Source organism: Nannobrachium achirus (assembly GCF_963921795.1).
Source record: "Nannobrachium achirus genome assembly, chromosome: 14".
Lineage (NCBI taxonomy): Eukaryota > Metazoa > Chordata > Actinopteri > Myctophiformes > Myctophidae > Nannobrachium > Nannobrachium achirus.
Window position 1 is genome coordinate 43,247,974 of NC_137821.1, and position 21,073 is coordinate 43,269,046.

Genomic DNA, 21,073 nt, shown 5'->3' on the forward strand with positions numbered 1-21,073 from the left:
AAAGGAGAGATTGACGCTGTCGCTGTGTGTCTAGTGAACGAGAGAGAGGGGGGCGGTCCTGTGTGTGTGTGTGTGTGTGTGTGTGTGTGTGTGTGTGTGTGTGCGTGTGTGTGCGCGTGTGTGTGTGTGGGTGTGTGCACGCGCGCGGTGCGTGTGGATATTTAGAATCAACGTGTACTGTAGCCTATTGAGAATATGTATATCAAATGAGAAGATCATCTTCTCATTTGATGAGAATGGACTGAGTGTCTCAGTGTCATAGATGGATGGATGAGGGACAGACAGCTTAGCATGTAACAGAAGAGTGGGAACTTTGATGTCAAATTTGGCAATTATTTTCCTAAATGTTGCATACATGATTAGAACATGATTGAACATTCCACAGTTAAAGTCTAATATTTTTTATAATTGCTGTCCTATGCTTCTATCTTCTGTATAACTGACTAGCTGGAGCAGGAAGTATACACAGTTTGTAAATATGATGCAATTAGGCCTATGCCAGAATAAACCATTAGCCTTGGATCAAGAATATCATAGATGTATTTTATTTAAAATGTTATCATCTATAAAATACAGCTTTGTAGCCTTGATCCTATGCTAATTAACCCCACATTAGGAGATCCTGATAAGGCAGACAGACAGCTGTCAATCTGGGCTGGGGCCCTCACCAGTTAAACAGACTACAGCTGTTGTTAAGAGTAGGCCTACATGTTATTGAATCAAATGAGTTGTTTTATGGGGAATGATATTTTGAATGGCGAAAGGGACAGGACAGTACAGTTCACTCCTATGTCCTATGTACTCCATTCATTAAAAAAAAGACGCTAGTATCGAGGATGAAGGAGGACGCAAGTTTTGCGCACACGCGCGTGTCAGGGCCAGTGATCATCAAAATCCACTGGCCCTGAGGGCCAGTAGTAAATTTCCCTTAATGTCTACCCCTGTGTTCTGACTCTGGTTGTTTGAGAGGCGCATTGATCTTGGAAATGTTAAAACTCAGAGGGTTGTTGGCCTATTTACCACCACTTTTAAACCAATCAGAATCCAGTATTTGAACATGTGACTAGAAAAAGTGGTAGAAACCTTTTTTTCTCCTTTTTCATATTAAACACTTGAACCCTAGCGTCCATTATTCGGAGAACTTTAGACGAAAATAGCAGATCTACAAGCTCACAACGCCTTTTTTGGCAAAGGTTTGGTGTAGAGGGGAAAAAGAGCAGACTGAGTACAGAGTGAAAGGTCAAGTTTATTAAGTATTGACGGTTCAAGTGGTTAAATATCTAAAATTGACATGAATCCAAAATACGGTGATGATTGTGCTGTCAAACAATGAAACGATATGGAATCTATGAAAAGGTTGTTGGGGTCCCTGCTTCATCTCTCTCTCTCAATGAAGGAATGTGACTGAATGTTTTTACTCCTTTAAGAGAGAGAGAGAGCTGTCTGGATCATTCTGACATAGAGAATTGCCCTGCCGTTTTTTGGGGGTGGGAAAAAAACAAACTTTGCATCATTTGCTTGATGAACGGTGCTTTTCATGACAAGGTGGCACCAGTGAGGAGGCGGGCACAGCGTTTGCTGCAGTGCCAGGCAAGATAAAAAGAAATCAGGCACCTGGGCACAGCAGGAGCCCATTGCCTCCATTATTTTCCCAACACACACACAGGTAATATAATTTTATGGCCTCTACTAGAGACTCTGTTTTCAAAGAGAAAGTAAGTGCACTTGTCTGGAGAGAAAGATGTGAGCTTTTAGATTCCTCAAATGATGACAGAGCGCTTGTAGCAGAGGAACGAGCCGACACAGTGAAATGCACAAAGTGACCTGTAACTTGTGTCTTGCTGACAACGTTCTAAAAAAACAAAAACAAAGCCTTAATTTCCTTCAGATCCTAGACGGCTACAGTACCATAATGAGCAGTGCTACTGTACTATCGCCGCGTGGCTGATGATGAAAGCCTTCATCGGTGCGTTACTCTCCTCTCTTATGTCTGAGAGAGAGAGCTGTGCGGCAGAATAGGATCTATTTTGGTAGAAACTCCACTTTGAGAAGTGGCAATTCGCGAGCTCGGAACACTCTGTCTTCTTGTGAACCTTGTGCAAACTGCAGCAGAATAAAAAAACAGGCTCTTTTTTTTTTTTTGGTGTGCAGAGTGCCAGACGGCACACGTATAATATCGGTATAACTCTTTCCTTCAAGTGGCCAATCTTCCCTCCCAAGGGGGTGCTCCTTGCACTGAGAGCTGCTGTGTAACAGCCATCACAGACACATCATCTTAAGCTGCAGTCACCACTCACCTCTACCTTTCTTTTTTATCTCTGCCATGCCAAAATGATCAGGGGCAAGGATGTCTGTCTGTCTGTCTGTCTGTCTGTCTGTCCTTCCGTCCGATTAATCCAACACAAACCTGCGGCCAATGTTGTTTTTTTACAGCGAATTTTGATTTAGTTTTAGTCATAGTCTTTTGAATAAAATGTCACTTAGTTTTAGTCATAATTTAGTCACCTGAAAAGTCTTAGTTTTAGTCTAATTTTAGTCGACTAAATATCAATGCGTTTTTAGGCGACTATAAATCTACTGTTGATTTAGTCAACTAAAATGTATTTTGGCAGGCCTTGATGGCATCGTAATGACTCTACGACTCACAACGCGTCGCAGCGCGACACGTTGTGAGCTTGTAGATCGTCTATTTTCAGCACGCAACACCTGAGAGCAACCAAACATAAAATGACTCTTCTTCACTAGTCACTCCCTAACATTTTAGTCTAGTTTTTATTTTGTTGACGAAATTGTCAATATATTTAGTCTTAGTTTTAGTCACCACAGCTTAGTTTTTGTTTAGTTTTTATTTCGTTTTCGTCAGTGAAAAAAACACAGTCGACAAACATTTTTCGTCATAGTTTTATTTGACGAAATCAACATTTCGCATGATGTCTAGTACCACATTATCCCGCAAGGTTTCCGTTGGGACCCAAAACATTACCAACAGAAATACCAAATGAGACTGACTGTGGGCAGTGCGCCCTGTCACATGCACACACACACACACACACACACACACACAAATGCAGCATGCACGCACGCACGCACACACACACACGCGCGGACCAGCCCTGTGAGAGCGACAGCTCACTCGTTTTAACCCATGACACCTGCACGTCACAAACCCAATTGTTATGGAATAAACGCACTCTCTTCTGAGCATTCTGTCGAAAGAATGCCAGGTCCAGTGTCAACGGTGCAGACAGACGGATAGACAGACGGACAGACAGACAGACACAGCCACTGCAGCACCATGGACAGCGACACAGTGGGCTCGGCCGAACTTCTTGCCTGACAGACAGGGCTGTCACAATTATCAAATAATCGTCTAATCTCAATTATTTGAGGTAATTGCAATTATTTCGCATAATCGTCATAATCGTTTCCATGTTGAGAAATGTTAATATAGTTTCAAACACTTTCAAAAAGTAGTGGAAATAGCAGATCTACAAGCTCACAATGCGTCGCATCGCGACACGTTGTGAGGTGTAGATTGGCTATTTCCACTATCAATGTTCTTTTTTAAGTATAAAGTTGTCAAATATGTTAGTAATTTCTTTGTATATTTAGGTTATGTGTCATTTCTGCCATGTGCAACTTCAAAGCCTACAAGCCAAACAGAAATGTAATTGTCAACGACAAATACACAATTAAAATCGTTAATCGCAATTATTTGAGTCACAATTAATCGTCATGTAAAATGTCATAATCGTGACAGCCCTAGCCTGACAGCAGGTTATTAAATTACGTTATGCTCATTCCTGTCTGGAACAATAACGTTCCTGCATGACCACACATGCTGCAGGTGTGGTACTGTATATCTGGTTGTGGTTTATTGTTGGACTGATTTCACGGGACATGTCACGCCGGTTTGTGTTTGCCCTCCCATTCCTGAGAGAGAGAGAGAGAGAGAGAGAGAGAGAGAGAGAGAGAGAGAGAGAGACACACACACACATTCCGTGGCCAAATATTACATAGGGGCGGCCACAGCTGAGTGGTTAGTGAGCCTGCCTGGGGAGCCAGAGCCCCTGGTTGTCCCATGTACAATTCCCGGCCAGGTCAGCAATGTGTCGATGCGTGTCCCTGAGCAAGATTCTTAACCCCTAAGAGCGCCGTAGAACCAATGGCAGCTCACTGCACCTAGTTGTTATACTGTAGGATGGGTGAAATGAGGACACATTTCACACGTCTAGTGCAAATGTACTGTTACAAAAACACCCCAAGGCGTGGGGCCCATATTATATTGTATATCATTTTGGGTGTGTCCTTCACACGAAAAAGAGAACTACTGATTTAGAAGGCATTTGTAGAATCAGCAGGGATCTGCTTCATTCTGTTTGCCTCCATTCTTATTGAACTGAACTTGCACACGGGGGCATTGCACACAGGAGCATTGACCATTAGCATATGCAGACAGCTACGAAGCGACTTTTTCATTTCCCAAAATGTAGGCTAGTTATTACCGTTTTTTGTAAACACCAGAGATTCAGAGTTCGGACTATGGGATCTGATGTCACAGTTATGCTCTGTTAGTCATGGTTACAGTCCTGCATGCTATGGGATCTCTAGCTGCTTCATCTAGGACCCGTGTCCACACAAACAGCGCTTTATGAGCAAGAGGATGCTTTGGATATCATCTCCATAGCACTAGCATGCATTGCAGATTGACCTGTGCAAAGCTCAAATCCACGCTGTGTTATTTAGCACACATAGCCAGGGGTGTAAAGTAACTAAGTACATTTATAAGTACCGTACTTAAGTACAATTCGGAGGTATTTGTACTTTACTTGACTATTTCCAATTTCCAATACTTTTACTTCTACTCCACTACATCTCAGATCCAAATATTGTACTTTTACTCCACTACATTTATTTGAAAACTTTATTTACTAGTTGCTTTGCAGATATAAATTATAATATTATAAAACATACACAAACCACTTTAGCCCAATTTTATACCTTGGCTATTTGAAAATAGACAATCTATAGGCTCACAACGCATCGCGGCGCGGCGCACTGTGAGCTTGTAGATCTGTTATTTTCAAACATTTTGTACTTTTACTTCTGGTACTTTTGTACATTTTGATGTCAACGGGAGAGTGTTTTCTGCAGGTGATTCAATCCGAGTGTATCAAAGGGTGCGTTCGGAAATGCGCACTGGGTGCGTGCTCAGTGTAGTGAGTGCCTAAACCTAACCCTAACCCTAACCCTAACCTCAGTAAAACTATGCCTAAACCTAACCCTAACCCTAACCTTAACCTCAGTAAAACTATGCCTAAACCTAACCCTAACCCCTAACCCCTAACCCTAACCACACCCGGTGCGCATTTCCGAACGCACCCTTTGATACACTCGGACTGAATCACCAGCAGAAATTACTCTCCCTGATGTCAACACTACTTTTACTCAAGTACATTTTGAATTCTGGACTTTTACTTGTAACAGAGTATTTCTATATTACTGTATTGATACTTTATTTACTTTAGTAAAACGTAAGTACTTTTTACACCACTGCACATAGCTTAGCTCAAACAGCACCAACAGGAACTTCTCGTGGTTGTGGTTGCCAACGATTCCAGTAAGTCATAAATTATTACTGGGTTGTCAACTTGTCACACACACACACACACACCACATGCTAACAGGATGAAATCAACAGCTATGCATATTAAAACTTTAGTTATGCATACCAAGCGCATCACCACAAAAGTCTGCATGTTTGGCTGCGCATAATATCGCCTGGGAATGGAAGTGTTATTTCATTCTAACACAGCTTACGCAGTAAAAAAGACAAATGTAGACTACTGCAGAAAGCTGTATACCTTCAGGATATGCTTATACTGCATTTTGAACCGTATTGTAAATTGACTGTGTGCTCATACTTGATTCGGTGCATTGTTGTTGGAATGAACCTTCTCGAGGCGACAGAGTTGAAAAGCTCATGGCATGCAGTTCTCCTATTTCACTTTTGATTTGATCAGTGGTTCTCAAACTTGGGGTTGGGAGCCCACGTGGGGTCCCCAAATTATTTTGTGGGGTCCCCAGATGATTAGCTTAATGTAAAAAAAAAAGTCTCACTCAACGGTAAACAAACCTACATAAGTGCACATTTATAAAGTGACAATCTAAGGACTTTCAAGACCGTTTTAATACCAAACTGGCCAAAATGTCAAATATGAAGTAAGCAAGAGGCGAACATTGTGAAAATAGCAGATCTACATGCTCACAACGCCTCGCACAGCATGGAAAATAGACGCTTTGCGGACGTGTTTCACCGTTTTAGCGCTCCTTCAGCTGCCTTTGCTTCTAGATTTAGTTCAGTCTTCTTTCAATTTCTTCCTGCCGTTTGGTGCCCCCCCCCCAAAAGCATGGTGCCCTGTGCTGCAGCACTTAAAGCACATCTATTAAGCCGGCCCCGAGTGATACAGCTGAGGAGTGTTCTAGTCTGTCTATGTACCTGCAATACCTTCTCCTCTGTAAGCTTTCTGACTGCACAGGTTGATTTAAAGATGTATTGCACTTTCATGCTTTCACACTCTCTCCAAGTCATTATTAGGGAGAAGCTCGCTCTGTCTCTGTCTCTGTCTCTGTCTCTGTCTCTGTCTCTGTCTCTGTCTCTCTCTCTCTCTCTCTCTCTCTCTTATGACCGTCTGATACATAGAGCTTGACTCCCTTGATCTCTCCTCTCTTTTCTCCACTGCGGAACTGTGTGTGTGTGTGTGTGTGTGTGTGTGTGTGTGTGTGTGTGTGTGTGTGTGTGTGTGTGTGTGTGTGTGTGTGTGTGTGTGTGTGCTTGTGTGCGCGCGTTTGGGTGCGTGTGTGTATGTTTGTGTGTCTGAGGCATCTTGTGTACAGCCTGTAATTGAGTGTGTCCGCCCACCACTCTGCAGTGTATCCAGAAATGGGGGAGAATAAACTGCTTCATTGTGACACACACACGCACGCACGCACGCACGCACGCACGCACGCACGCACGCACGCACGCACGCACGCACACACACACACACACACACACACACACACACACACACACACATTCTGCTGCAGTGCCTTCACCCATCCATTCACATGAATTCACACTGTCTCGGAAAGCGCCTCTCTGTGGCAAGCGAGACACCCCTACTTCAGTCACAAAAAAGGTGAACACAAGCGCAGTGTAACGCATCTGCATGAGACGGACGCACCAACACTCTTATAGTCACACAAGTACACGCACACGTGCACGCACACACACGTGCACGCACGCACACATGCACCCTTCCCACGCTCTAACGACCACGTTTAAAAATCCATTTAGCGGATGCATTGCAGCATCAAACGAGGGTTAATGTGCATTTGCTGGATTTAAGCACGCAAGCGCTCCTAATAAGGTATGAACCCCCGGCGTTGTGTCATTAGGTCGGCTATGAACATCGATTGCCAATGACCTGCCGCTAATAACATCCTGACTTGTCACTACTAGATCATCAAACCAGTGCAACCGGAATGAGAAGACCGTCTGATTCAGTCTATTTCAACACTCCATGCACCGTAGGAGGCGTTCTTGTTTACAAACATTCATGCAGGCTGTGCTGCTGCGTGCGTTCGGGGGCAAAACCGCATGGAACCGAAGCATGCACTGCTCTAATCAGCTGTGCATGATTAGAGCCAACCAGACTAGAGCAGCGAGCTGCAGTGCGTGATCACATGACCTCAATTACACATCGGAATATGTATGAATGAATGAATGAATGAACAGATGCATTTATTTGGTGATGAAATAAGAGGTCACATCAGTACAACACATAGATGATCACTGAGGATTAGAACAAAATATGCACTGAAGATATGTAAAGAGAAATGTGTGCTCCCCCCATGTGGTACAGAATCCCATCTATAGTGCAACAATCGATTATTGTGTTATTTATTATTATTGTCGATTATTCTCTCAATTGCTTTTTTTTTTACCTTGAAGCGTGTTTTTGGATAATGATTTTTATGTCAACGGATTGATGCAAAACAATTGTAATACATTTTTCATTTATTGAACCACTTTAGCCCCTGTATTATATTTTGCCCTACTACAGAGTCTCAAAGAAGTGAAAAAACTACCCATTTACAATGTCTTGTGACTGTGACTCTTTTCAGATCTGATTTCCGCTATATATAGCGTTTTTTTTTATGAATTTCAAATAAATTGTACTCCTAGTACAACTGATAATAACCCCCCACTCCCCCCTCCCCCCCAAAAAAAGAAATGTATTAAACCCTGATTCTCAATTAGAGAATGATTGTCTGTGTGCTTTTGCGTGTGTGGCTTGCGTGCGCACAGCTATGTGTATGCGCACACCCGCGCGTGCTGGTGCATATGCACGTGCACAGCTGAGCATATGGCCGTTGTTGCCATGGTAGCCCCCGGCTTACTTCTTAAATCACCAAGTAACACACCTATTACCACTCATGTCTTTTCTTATCTTAATCCCTCATTGAAGTAAGAGGACACGTGCCATAATATAACGCTCAACGTCTCTTAAAAATACGCTGCACTAGTGCACCTCTTTGAAGAGTGCTTCTTATGCGGTGGCGGTATATCCAGACTGCATTTCAGGAAGAGATGATCCATCGAGGTTTCCTTTTGAACAAGCCTTTTTAATCAACTCATATCTATCTGTCTACAGTAGGTATCGTTGAGGTCATCCACCACTGTACTACTTACTGTACTTACCTATCTCATATCTCTCTCTCTCACTCTCTTTTTTGATTGATTATTTTATTAGACAAAAATGGAGAACAGTACACGTATAGTCAATACAATAGAAATGTAGTACAGTACAAGTACAGTTAAACACCCTGCCTAAAAGGAACATCCCAATTAAGACCTTTTACCTTTTTTACGTTGTTTTCCTCTGTATTTAATTCATGGACATAATAAATAGCAAGCAAAGAAAACATTCAACAATATCGCAGTTATAAAAAACACTATATGTACAGGATAGGGGAAACAAGGGGGTGGGGCTAAGGTAAGGTAAGGTACCTCTGCCTCTGGCATCCTGAAAGGTGAGTTTTCAGGGCAGTTTTGAAGGATGCCACCGAGCTACTGTACTGTATGTTTTAAGGGAGTTAGTCAAAGAATTCCACACTTGGGTGGCAGTGATGTAGAAGGAGAATTTACCCATATTTGTCTTATGGGTTTGTGTTTGGAGATGTTTGGTCAGATATGCGGGTACTGAGGGGATGGAGGGCAGATTTGCATTGACTATTTTGAAAGTCAATCCCAGTTTTAGTTGTTTAACCCTGTCTTCAACGCTGAGCCAATTTAGGCCAGTTCTCTGTCTCTGTCTCTGTCTCTCTCTCTCTCTCTCTCTCTCTCTCTCTCTCTCTGTTGCAAAGGTCCTTTAATATCACTGTGGAGTGCCAATTGATAACACCCTGGAGTCATGCACCAGCTGCGGTTGGTTGGTGATAATCAATAAATTAGAACAGGTGTGCTGCCCCAGGGGTAAACATTCTTCATGCTGACTTGCCACGCTAGGAAGCTAAGGCGGAAGCCTAAAATAGAATCTCCAGGTCTCTCCATATATCCATCATCCACACCTGTCCCTTTGGTGTGCGTCTATAGTCGCGTTTCCATAAAACCTTTTCGAAAATAGGAAGCGACTCATCAGAAAGTCGAAAAAAGAAAATGCTCATTTTGCCTGTTTCCATCCACTGATAAAATGCGATTCTTGGGAGATAGCATGAAATAAGCAGTCGCTATTTTTCCAGTCAAGTGAGACACATTATTAAACATGCACTCTAACCCAGGGCTCTTACTGTATATATTTCATAAGATAAGAGAGATGAGAGAGAGAAGAAGAGATGCTCCACTCCACATACTGTAGGCTACTTCACCCCCACAACAGCACGATAACAGCTGATAGCTGGACTTGGTGGTCTGCTGTTCTCGGCCTCAAAATCCACTTCCTCCAAGCGCAAAAATGTTTTTGCGAAAAATGAAAGTTTTTTCGAATTTTGAAGAATTTCCATGAAAAGATTTATGCGCAAAAGCATTAAAGCTATAGTATGGAAGTTGCTCAACTACTGGTCAGTAGTGGTATTGCCTTTTTCGGCCGTTTTTCGCCCGGGGTCGCCGTGGACCACCGCGTCCGCATGCCCCTCGCCGAGACGCATCCGTAGAGGGGTCTCGCGTCCCTCTACGACTAGGCGTTGGGGAGTAACAGGCTAGATTGGCCGGTGGTGTATGATCCGCGCTGTGATTGGCCGGTAGTGTATGATCTGGAGACAACTTATACGGAAGAATGCAGATGACGTAATTTTGCCGCGAAATGCAACGATGATGACATTGGAATAATTGCGACAATTAGACGATTATGTAATAATTGTGACAAGCCTAGTGAATGCTTCATGCCCACTGGCAGACAGCTGCACTCCCTCACCGGACACCACCTAACACCTGTCCACTCAACACATGTTAAGACCACATTCATCCATTTTTGTCGCAAACCCCCAAAAGAGAAGAGCGATCAACACTCGTGGCGCGCTGTGAGCTCGTAGATCGGCTGTTTTCGGATAGCCAAAAAGTATGAAATAGGGCCCCTGGAACCCCCTTGCGGACATTGACACCACACCGCAGCAATAATGAATATTTGTGAGCAAGAAACGCGGAGACCACCAAACTGATCGGCACAGGAATACTTTATCCACCTAAACCCTCGTGACTTAATAAACTGGACCTGAGTACTTGGACTGAGAACTACGTTGTGAAGCGTTGTGAGCTTGTAGATCAGCTATTTGTTGCTAAAATGTTCCTCCCAGAATGTGGATACCGGGGTTCAAGTAGTTAATGCAAAATGTATATCGTCACTGTCGGGCAGAAACCTCGTATCTCCAAGTTTCAAATTTGTACATTTTTTCGCAAAGCAAAGCCCTGCTTCATCATACAAGGCCGTCGCACGAAAGTAGTGAAAACAGCAGATCTACAAGCACACAACGCCTCGCGGTGCGAGGCGTTGTGTGCTTGTAGATCGTCTGTTTTCACTAGTTTAAATCATTTTAAAAATTATAAATACAAAACAAACGGTTTTGGACATACAAGGTTTCCACCCGACAACGACGATATGGTGTAGCTGTGCACTGGAGCCCTGGGCCCTTGCAGAGCTGGATCAAAACACAGAAACACTCCACCACAGAAACGAGGCAACACGAGGCATCAGCCGCATCACCTGACAATATTAACTGTGGCAGACGATGCTTTTAGCACGTGGAAAGAGGATTAAAACACGCCGCTTCCCTGAAACAACGGCCGGTGACACCACCAGTGAAAACAACATCAATCAACACCTTCTGAGCATCCAAGATGTAATCAAAATCATTGCGCGCGTGCATGGGAGCAAAAATGATATTATTCACAAAGAAGAACAATCGGAAGAACTGCCATAATAGGGGCCGAACGGCCATGAGTGAAGCACACTACAAAGACCCAAGATCAGCGACAGTATACCAGCCTCCAGGAAGGACGCGATGGCACAACAAGGACGCAGCCTGAGCCCCCGTGACGCCCGCGATGACACACTGCTGACCTGAGGTGGCCTTCCTCAGACACACTCTCAGCCCTGGTCTCTTCCTCCTAATACTCCATTCTTCTTCTCTTTCCCTCCTGACCCTGAATGGAACTTTAGTACAGGGACGTGCTGGCCATTGGGAAAAGCGGGACAACTCCCGAACGGCCGGTTCATTCCCGGCCGGTCCAGGCCGGCCATTAGGAAAAAAATAAAAATAAAATGTCAGCCTTCGTTCCATGTTGGGGGCTGGGCGGCCAACAAAGTAAATCGTCACTGTTGAGCAGAAACCTGTATTTCCAAGTTTCAAATTTGTAATTTTTTTTCGCAAAGCAAAGCCCTGCTTCATCATACAAGGCCGTCGCACAAAAGTAGTGAAAACAGCAGATCTACAAGCACACAACGCCTCGCGGTGCGAGGCGTTGTGTGCTTGTAGATCGTCTGTTTTCACTAGTTTAAATCATTTTTAAAATGGTTTTGGACATCCAGGGTTTCCACCCGACAATGACAAAATATAACTCATGTAATTGGCCACTGGCTTGTCACTTGTCATGATCTGAAATGGCAAATCTTTGAGTAGCAGCAGCACTATAGAGAGAGATCTCTCTCTACAGCGCGAAATGAGGGCCTCTCCAACTCTTTTTCCCGGGCTGAATCAGGGGCCCAGCACGTCCCTGCTGGCATCAAACCTACTCCAACCGCCTGACTTCTCCGCTCCCCTCCACTCCAGGGGTGTTAAAGGACAACTTTGTTTACAACAAGGGTTCATATTTTAGATTGTAATTAGAGAAAAGAAAAGAAGAGTGTTTATTTTGTTTCTTTCTTTTTTTCTTAACTCACTTAGCGCCGAGCGAGCCAGATTTCAATATGAATCTGCGCTTATAACGCCAGGAAATAGCTATATTGAATCCCCAAAATCACATTACATAAACAGTTACACGTGCCTGCGAATGCCACAGGATGACCACTAGAGTGAGCCATAGCCAATAGACTTTCCATGGTCCCATGTTAAGTCAGAATAAAAAACAAGGTTCATGAGATAACAGGATGGTACAATGACATGCTCTCCATTGACATTCAATGGACAGGCCGCGGGCCGCCATTTGAGCTCAATACTGCTCAATTCGTGCTTGATCGTCTCAAACCACCATTGGTATGGGCATCGGAACGTATATAGATGCCACACAGAAAGTTTCCGAATCAAAATCCGACCTAGTGAAGCTACGTGAGGGTCGGATGGTTTGCATTGAGCCTAGCGGCTAACAGAGGCCTACGTAAACAGGAAGCTATGGCTTAAAGGTGACGTCATAATCGTATCCTTTTTTTTCACGGTTTTCATCTGTATGCTAGTCGAAGGTAAGCTAACCGTTCCGCTCCGTCTATCAACCCAAATTAAAAGCTTAAACAATGCTTTTATATAAAAGTCGCTCCGAGTCGCTCGGCACTAAACGCCATCATTAGTTAGTCGCCCCGAAAGTCGCTCGGCGCTAAGTGAGTTAACTGGAGTATTTAAAATGTCCAGTACTTTTACTCCACTACATCTCAGAGGCAAATATTGTACTTTTACTCCACTACAATTATTTGAAAACGTTTGTAGATTTAGATTATTTATGACAAAACATGCACTAACCACTTCAGCTCTATATCCATTTCAGCAATTTGAAAATAGCCGATCTAAAAGTGGCTATTTGAGCTTGTAGATCTGCTATTTTCAAAAGATTTGTATACATTTTATAAGATGGAAAACTTGGGAGATTCTGCATATAGATACTTTCTACTTTTGGTACCAATACATTTTTAATTCCAGACCTTGTATTTCTACATTGCAGTACTGAGAAATGTCAGTACTTTTTCCACCACTGCCTCCCTCCCCCCTCTGTCCTTGCCCCCATACCCCGAGCACAACGGTCTAAACATCAATTGACTACAGCTCCGATCACTCTGAGAGACAGGGGTTGCCACTATGCACTCAGAAAAGTTTAGCTGCAAAGGACGACCTTCCAAGTCGACCATGAATACTTTGAAACTGGAGTTTTTCCCGATGCCTTCAAAACGTATAGGTTCCGGACGGAACCATGTTTATTTAATACCGGAGGACAAGGTCCCCCTATGGGATAACCAGCGCCATCTGGCGCTGCAACAGAGTAAAACTCATAAGCTCCCGTACGAGAAATATCATTTGTCGGTAGGGCTGTCAATCACAAACGAGGGCACCGCCCCCGAGTGTATATAAGCCCTGCGGGCTATCATAACTTCCTCTAAAGCCGCACCTCTGCGCCCGCAACTAGCGAACCGAGGGGCTTTATTCGGGGGACCTTGTCCTCCGGTATTAAATAAACATGGTTCCGTCCTGAACCTATACGTTTATTGTCATACCTCCAGACAAGGTCCCCCTATGGGACTCATATACTCCCCGAGAAGCCATGAACCGACAAGACTGTCGTGCACACCGACCACACCCGGAAGGAGGTCCCGTCAACCGACGTGACCCCTTTCAGGACTGATCCGACCCAGACCCACAGGGCTTGGGCGTGTTCAGACAGAAAAAGACCCTGACAGACCGAGGCCTGCCTTATGCACTAAGGGCAGACACAGGTCCACCTTATAAAATTGCAATAATATAAGGGAAAAACTCAGGGTCCCCCCCCACGTATCCTAGAGACAGCAGCATGCTATCTCCGGAAGGGGAGAGAGCCGCCCCACTACATAGTAGGAAAGGCAGCAGCACCCAGAACCGTATGCGCCATAGCAGAAGGCGCAACGTCCAGGTGATAGTAGGTCGCAAAGGTGGACGGCGAAGACCAATTCGCCGCTGCACAAATCTCCTCAATGGAGACACCTTTGGACAAAGCCCAAGAGGTAGACACACCCCTAGTACTGTGGGCCTTAAGTGCTTCCGGCACTTCAGACCCAGACCGGGTGTAAGCCAACCTAATTGCATCCACAAGCCATCTCGACAGAGTGGGCTTGGACACCGCTTTCCGTTGACGGGCATTCATGACCACGAAAAGCTGAGAAGTAGACCTGCTGTCCACCGTCCTATCACAGTAGGCCTTCAGGGCCCTAACTGGACAAAGACAATGAAGACGCCTATCCTCCTCTGATGCAAACGGAGGAGGATGGAAAGCCGTCAAAACAACAGGTTCCTTCGGGACCACCCGGTTCTTAGGAATAAAACTCAAATGAGGTTTAAGAAGAACCTTGGAGTCATTATTGAGAAACCTCATACAATCAGGGCTCACAGAGAGCGCACGAAGGTCGCTCACACGCTTAGCCGTAGACAAGGCAAGCAAAAGAGCTGTTTTGAAACTTAAATGTTTCAAAGAGGTCCTCCCAATCGGTTCAAAGGGTGCCTTGCAAAGGCCCTCAAGAACCACTTGTAGATCCCAAACAGGAAACAAGGCTCTAGTCACAGGTCTCAAATGGTCAACACCATGCATGAACTGGACCACCTCAGGGACTTTAGAAAGGCCTTTACCTGCCACCCCCAGGTGGCAGGCATCAATAGCCGCTAAATAACCCCTCAGTGTAGAGAACGCCAGACCAAGGTCCAGGCGGTCCTGCAGGAAATCTAACACCCTCTGGGCCGAAGCTATATGAGCCACCACAGGTGGCTCCTGTAGCTCACACCAGTCCAAAAAGGCATTCCACCTTCCATCATACACAGCCCTAGTAGAGGGGGCTCTAGCACTCTGAATAGTGGCTACAACCGTCGGTGAGAAGCCTGCTGCGAGCAGGTTCTCCCTCTCACGGGCCAAACCCACAGGTCTAGGCCCCGTGGGTCTGGATGGAAGATCTCGTTCCCTGCCTGGCGCAGCAGATCCCTGTGCAAGGGAAGCCGCCAAGGGGGTCGAGAGAGCAGTGGGGTGATCAGAGACCTCCACACTCCCCTGGATGGTGTCACCAGAAGAACCTCCTGGTTGGAACATCTGATCCTCTCCAGAGTGGGAAGGATCAGTTCCAGGGGTGGAAACGCGTAGAGAAGACCTTGTGGCCATTCGTAAGCAAACGCGTCCATCCCCAGAGGAGAAGGTCCCCTCACTGAGAAGTAAAGGGGGCACTTCGCGTTCTCCTGGGAGGCAAAGAGATCGACTCGAGGTCGACCGAACCTGGAGAAAATCTGTCTCACCACCGCAGGGTGGAGAGACCAATCCTCGTAACGAGGCTCCCCCCTGGACAACAGATCGGCGCCGCCGTTCTGAAGTCCCGGGATATGGGAGGCTCTGATGGACCTCAACCGAGGCAAGCACCAGAGGGTCATCTCGCGCGCCAGCTGATCCAGCGTACGCGAGGAGAGGCCGCCCTGTTTGTTGAGATAAAACAGGGCCGCCGTGTTGTCCGTCCTGACCAGGACATGGCAACCCCGGAGAAATGGTTCGAAATGCTTGAGCGCCAAGTAGATCGCCATTAACTCCAGATAGTTGATGTGGTACTCCAACATGGCCTGGGTCCAAAGGCCCCTGGCTGAGCGCCCCTCGTAGGTGGCGCCCCACCCCGAGCGGCTGGCGTCTGTGGTGATCACCCTGCGTGACACCACTTCGCCCATGGAGACCCCACTCGTCAACAACGCCTGGTCCCTCCATGGGACCAGAGCGTCCATGCAGACCTGGCTGACTGTCACCTTCCTGTACCCTTGCAGGGAAGGAATCCTGAGCGCCAGTGACCACCGCTGGAAAGGTCTCATATGAAACCTGCCCAGACGCAGAAGTTGCACCGCTGACGCCATCAGCCCAGTCAACTTCATGCACTCCTTGTACCTGACCACCTGGTTCAGTCGGAAGGAGCCGAGACAAGTCAGAAACCTGTCCACCCTCTCCGGGGAGAGGCGAGCGGACATGGTGGCCGAGTCCAGAGATATTCCTATAAAGGAAATCTGCTGGGAGGGTGACAACATGCTTTTGCCAAAATTGACGTTGAAACCCAAGGCCTTCAGATGTGACAACACCAGATTGGTATGGCGCGCCGCTTCTGAGCAGGAGGCGGCGGAAATCATCCAATCGTCTATGTAGTTCGCCAGCCTGACTCCCTGATGCCTCAGTGGAGCAATGGCTGCCTCGGTCACTTTCACGAAAACCCGAGGGCTCAGGGAAAGACCGAAAGGGAGGACCGTGTACTCGTACAGGCGCCCCTCGAAAGCGAACCGCAGGAACTTCCTGTGTGGGGGATAAATGAGGACGTGCTGATAAGCGTCCTTCAGATCCACTGAACAGTGGAAATCCCCCTGTCTCACTGATCTCATCAGTGACTCTGACGTCAGCATCCTGAATTTGAACTTTTTCAAGTGCTTGTTCAGAGCACGTAAGTCCATAATCGGACGCAGCCCCCCTCCTTTTTTCTGAACCAGAAAATAACGGCTCCAGAAGCCTAAACGGCTCTGGTCGCGTGATAACTCCACTATAGCGCCCTTGCGCAATAGTGAGCTTATCTCCTCCCTCAAGGCATCCGCTTTCAAGCCGCGGGCTCGAGTATAAATAACCTTGCTGGATAGGGAGGGTTTTTTCGCGAACTGTAGTCTGTAACCCCGTGTCACCGTCCGAAACACCCAGTGATTCGGATTGCAACGCTTCCATTGCTCTGCACACTGTGCTAACGTGTTGCTGAGCAACGGAGAAGCCTTGGGGTTGTACCGCCTGAGCGGAACTACTGGGCCGGGAGGGAGAGGTTCCGTATCCGGGCACGTATCCGTATCCGCTAGACGCCGGGCCGGAAGGCGCGGAGACACCGGCGGAAAGAGCGTTTCCGTTTCCGGTACGCTTATTTCCGTATCCGGTGGGAAACGAACACGTGACCTCCAAGAAGCCTCGCTTGTTAATAATACAGGCGACACATAACGTGGAGCCCGGGGGACAGGGTTCATCGCATAAGTAACATAATCCCCGGCTCGGGGAATTGTATTTACGTTTATAACCTGTGCTAAGGCCTTTATATGCTTCCTTGCGGGAAGACGAGGCCGACCCTGGGTGATATGTGTTGGCTTCTTCCCTGACGCTAAGACCAAACTCCTGTCCTGAACTAGAGTCGGCATAACAGTGCCGCTCGGTGGAGACAGAGGGGTATTGCACACTAGTGAGACCATACCATTGTGAATAGGAATTAGCTTGTCTGGGAACATTTTGCAAAGAGAAATATTCTGCTTGTAACCTGTCTGCGTGACTGGAGGAAGCGATATTTTCTGAGTGGAAAGAAATTCCAGCCTGGACTTCTCTACACTGGTTAAATTCATGCAAAATGGGGTCGTCTGTACTAAAGCAGGTGGGTTTGAAATAAACAGGCATTGTTTTATCAACACACTTTTTAATACAGGCACTGGAGGAGAGCACAGAGGAGGAATAAACATTGATTTCTTGGCATAAGAAAAATTGTTCATATTGTCCAAACGTCTGCGCTTGCAAGGGGGGGTCCCCTGAATTTTCAGGGGGACCCCGCCAGAGTCCAGTGTCACTTTCGCGGCGGCTTCCCACGGGCTTTGTGGGAGCTGGCCGGTATCCCGTGCCTGGGAGGGTGGCGGGATTGAGAGCGGGCCTGAGCCCCCGCTGCAGTGCGAGGGGGTCCCGCGGAGGAAGAAGAGGGGGTCCTAGGGGGATTGTTCTGTTTCCCCTGCTTGGAGGAAGAGCGCCCCCTGTCAGCCTGACCAGGGGCCTTGCTCCGTCCCTGTCTCTTTTCCTTTCTGGGTACCTGGGGGTCCGTCGTGGCCTCCAGGAGCTCCAGAGTGATCTTCTTATCCGCCACCTCCTGGCGGAGAAGCTCCAGTCCACCGCCCATGAGGGAGGTAGGGTGGCCGGGGAGGTCTTGCAGGACCTTCTCGGTCTCCTCTCCGGAACTGCCAGGACACTTTACCTTATCCAGCCACCTGGCACGTTCCGCCTGGATGCAGTAATCCATGCCGTGTCCAAGCCACTCGATTGCGTGGACATTCAGGTCCATCAGCATGCGCAGCGACTTGTCCATTTCCTCCACCAACACGTCAGGCACCTCCCGCATCTCGCTGAGGAGGCGCCTGGTGGAGAAAAGCAGCAGCTGGGTGGCGTTCATCGTCCTGGCTGCCAGCGCGGATGCTCTGTAAGAGTTCCTAACCCTGGAAGACTGCTTGTCGTCAAAGGGGATGGCAAACCCAGGAGGCTTCTTACCCACGGCCAGATTGAGGGGAGGGCGGCCTCCAGGACCGGTCCGCTCATGACCTGGCTTGAGGCTCCCGACCAGGGACTGGGCCATCAGCTTGTCCATGGGAGGGCACAAGGGGATTCCCGCCTTCTCTGCGTCGCGGCAATCGACCAGGAAGGGGAGCTTGGGGGGGTCCTTGTGTGTAGTCCAGGTTGAATGCAGGGCCTCTGCAAAGCCTGGGACCAGTGGGAGCTTTTCCATCCGAAGAGGGGGAGAGGAATCCACATCCTGGCCAAGGAGGGGAATCCTAGCCCGTGGTCCGAGTGGCGCGTCTCCGAGCGGCAGCTCCAGGCCACAACGGATGGTAGCACGTTCCAGCACCGAGAGCTCGTCCATGGGGATGGAGTCTGGGTCTTGTGCCGCTGCCCCTCTCGCCCCAGCCGGCATGGAAGGGGGGAGAGAGGCAGAAGGGGCTTGGGAGGACGCGGCGGAGATGGAAGCCTCGGCATGAGGAACCACCCTGGCCGCGCCTCCGCCCTGTCCGGAGGGGAAAGAGGACTCGTCCTCCTCCGAGTACTCACCCTCCGTGTCCACCTCCTCCATGTCGTAGTCCTCTAGCTCCGGTTCGTCTCCGTCGCTAGCATGCCAGGAGACGGGGCTAGGTGGCCGCATAGCCCGTAGCTGGGGGACGGAGAAGGAGAGAGGAATGTCACCGACGACTAGAGGGTGGAATTCTTTGGGGGGGACGGTCCAGGTTGCAGCTGGCGGTGGAGCAACGTGGGCGGTCTTGCATGTTCTCTTCTTGGGCACGGCACCAGTCGAGCCCGTCGGAGAAACAGCAGTGGAAACAGGGGCCGCAGACCCGCTAGCAACGGGGCTACCGAAGCTAGCTGAGGGCGAGGCCGCTGGAGGCCTAACCACGTGGCGAGAAGCAGCGCTGTGGCGTGCAGCGCTGTCCGGCACACGAGGAGAGGTGTCTGGGAGGGATCCGGCGGAGACCGTGGTGTGAAGGCCGTAACCAGCGCCAGCGATCTCACAGCGGGCCTCGAGGGCTGGAACATCATACTGGAGGCAGTCAGTACAGTTCACCCCCGTGGCCGGGGCCGGAGGGGACAGAGAGGCCAAGGCGTGTCCTACCCCCATGCAGACAATGCAGAACGGATGAGTATCTTCATTGGCGATGAGGCCTTTGCAGCTGGGAAGGCCGCACTTCTTCGGTACCCTAGCTAGCAGGTTGCTAACTGTGGGCCGACGAGCTGCCATCGTGAGCTAACCGAAGCTAAGCGAAGCTAAGCTAAGGCAGGGAGACACGTGGCAGAACGTACAGAGAAGAAGTAAAGACTCAAAGCGAAAGTGAAGAAAAAGACCGAACTGTTAGGAAGAATAGAAGTAGAAACGTACGGGAGAATAATCTATAAAGGCCAGTGGCCGACTTCCTAGCCAACGCTTAGGCTAAACTTTACAGAAAATTATACTTATATGGCTGAGTTCGCGACACTCTAGTTGCAGGTAAGCAGAGGTGCGGAAGAGGAAGTTATGATAGCCCGCAGGGCTTATATACACTCGGGGACGGTGCCCTCGTTTGTGATTGACAGCCCTACCGACAAATGATATTTCTCGTACGGGAGCTTATGAGTTTTACTCTGTTGCAGCGCCAGATGGCGCTGGTTATCCCATAGGGGGACCTTGTCTGGAGGTATGACAATAAACTGCTGTTGTGAAACCTCTAGTTCTGTATAAATAAAGGGACCAAAACAGTCTGTCACAGTGACCGAAGTTGAGTTTAAAGTCCTTCGCCTTGTTGAAATTCTCAACGGGTTAGGGCGTCCTTAATCTCTCGAGACGGCCTCAGATTCGCTACGCTTCAAAGGAAGAGAGACAGACCAAGTGGGCATCGCCCTTTCTTTGCGATGGCTCGCCAGATTGGGGCGTCCTACATGACAGTCTCCCTGCTGTTTTATATTCCTTCACAGTCCCTTAGAATCTAAGGGATCGTGAAGGCCCAATCTAAGGCTTAGATCCTCTATTCAACTGCAAGCTTGCTAGATATACATGGGCCTACAGTAACCCTACCCAAAAGAAACATTTAGAAGCAGAATTTTTAGATTACGTAATGTTCCCAAATTATGGAACACTTTCGTATTGCTTAATTATGTGCTTTACTTAAGAGTTTTAGCTGAGTGATCTTTTCAAAAATGTTTTATTTTCAGTTAATGTAAAGCATTTTGCTTTTCTTGTTTGCTTCCTTTTAGTCCATGTTCTTTGTTGTTTTATCTCTTCATTGCAACGCAGTTTGATCTGCATATTTTCTTTATGAAAGGTGTATTTTAATATAGTGTATTACTATTATTATTGCTGTTAAGGATTATCCGACCATTTTTGTTCAACCATTA

The 21,073-nt window shown here is 47.4% G+C and overlaps 1 protein-coding gene across 1 annotated transcript in view; it reads left to right on the top strand.

The window, feature by feature from the left end:
- LOC308298322 (RAS guanyl-releasing protein 2-like) overlaps nucleotides 1-21,073 on the top strand; it is a 92,538-nt gene that overhangs the window by 23,116 nt on the left and 48,349 nt on the right. The window lies entirely within an intron of this gene.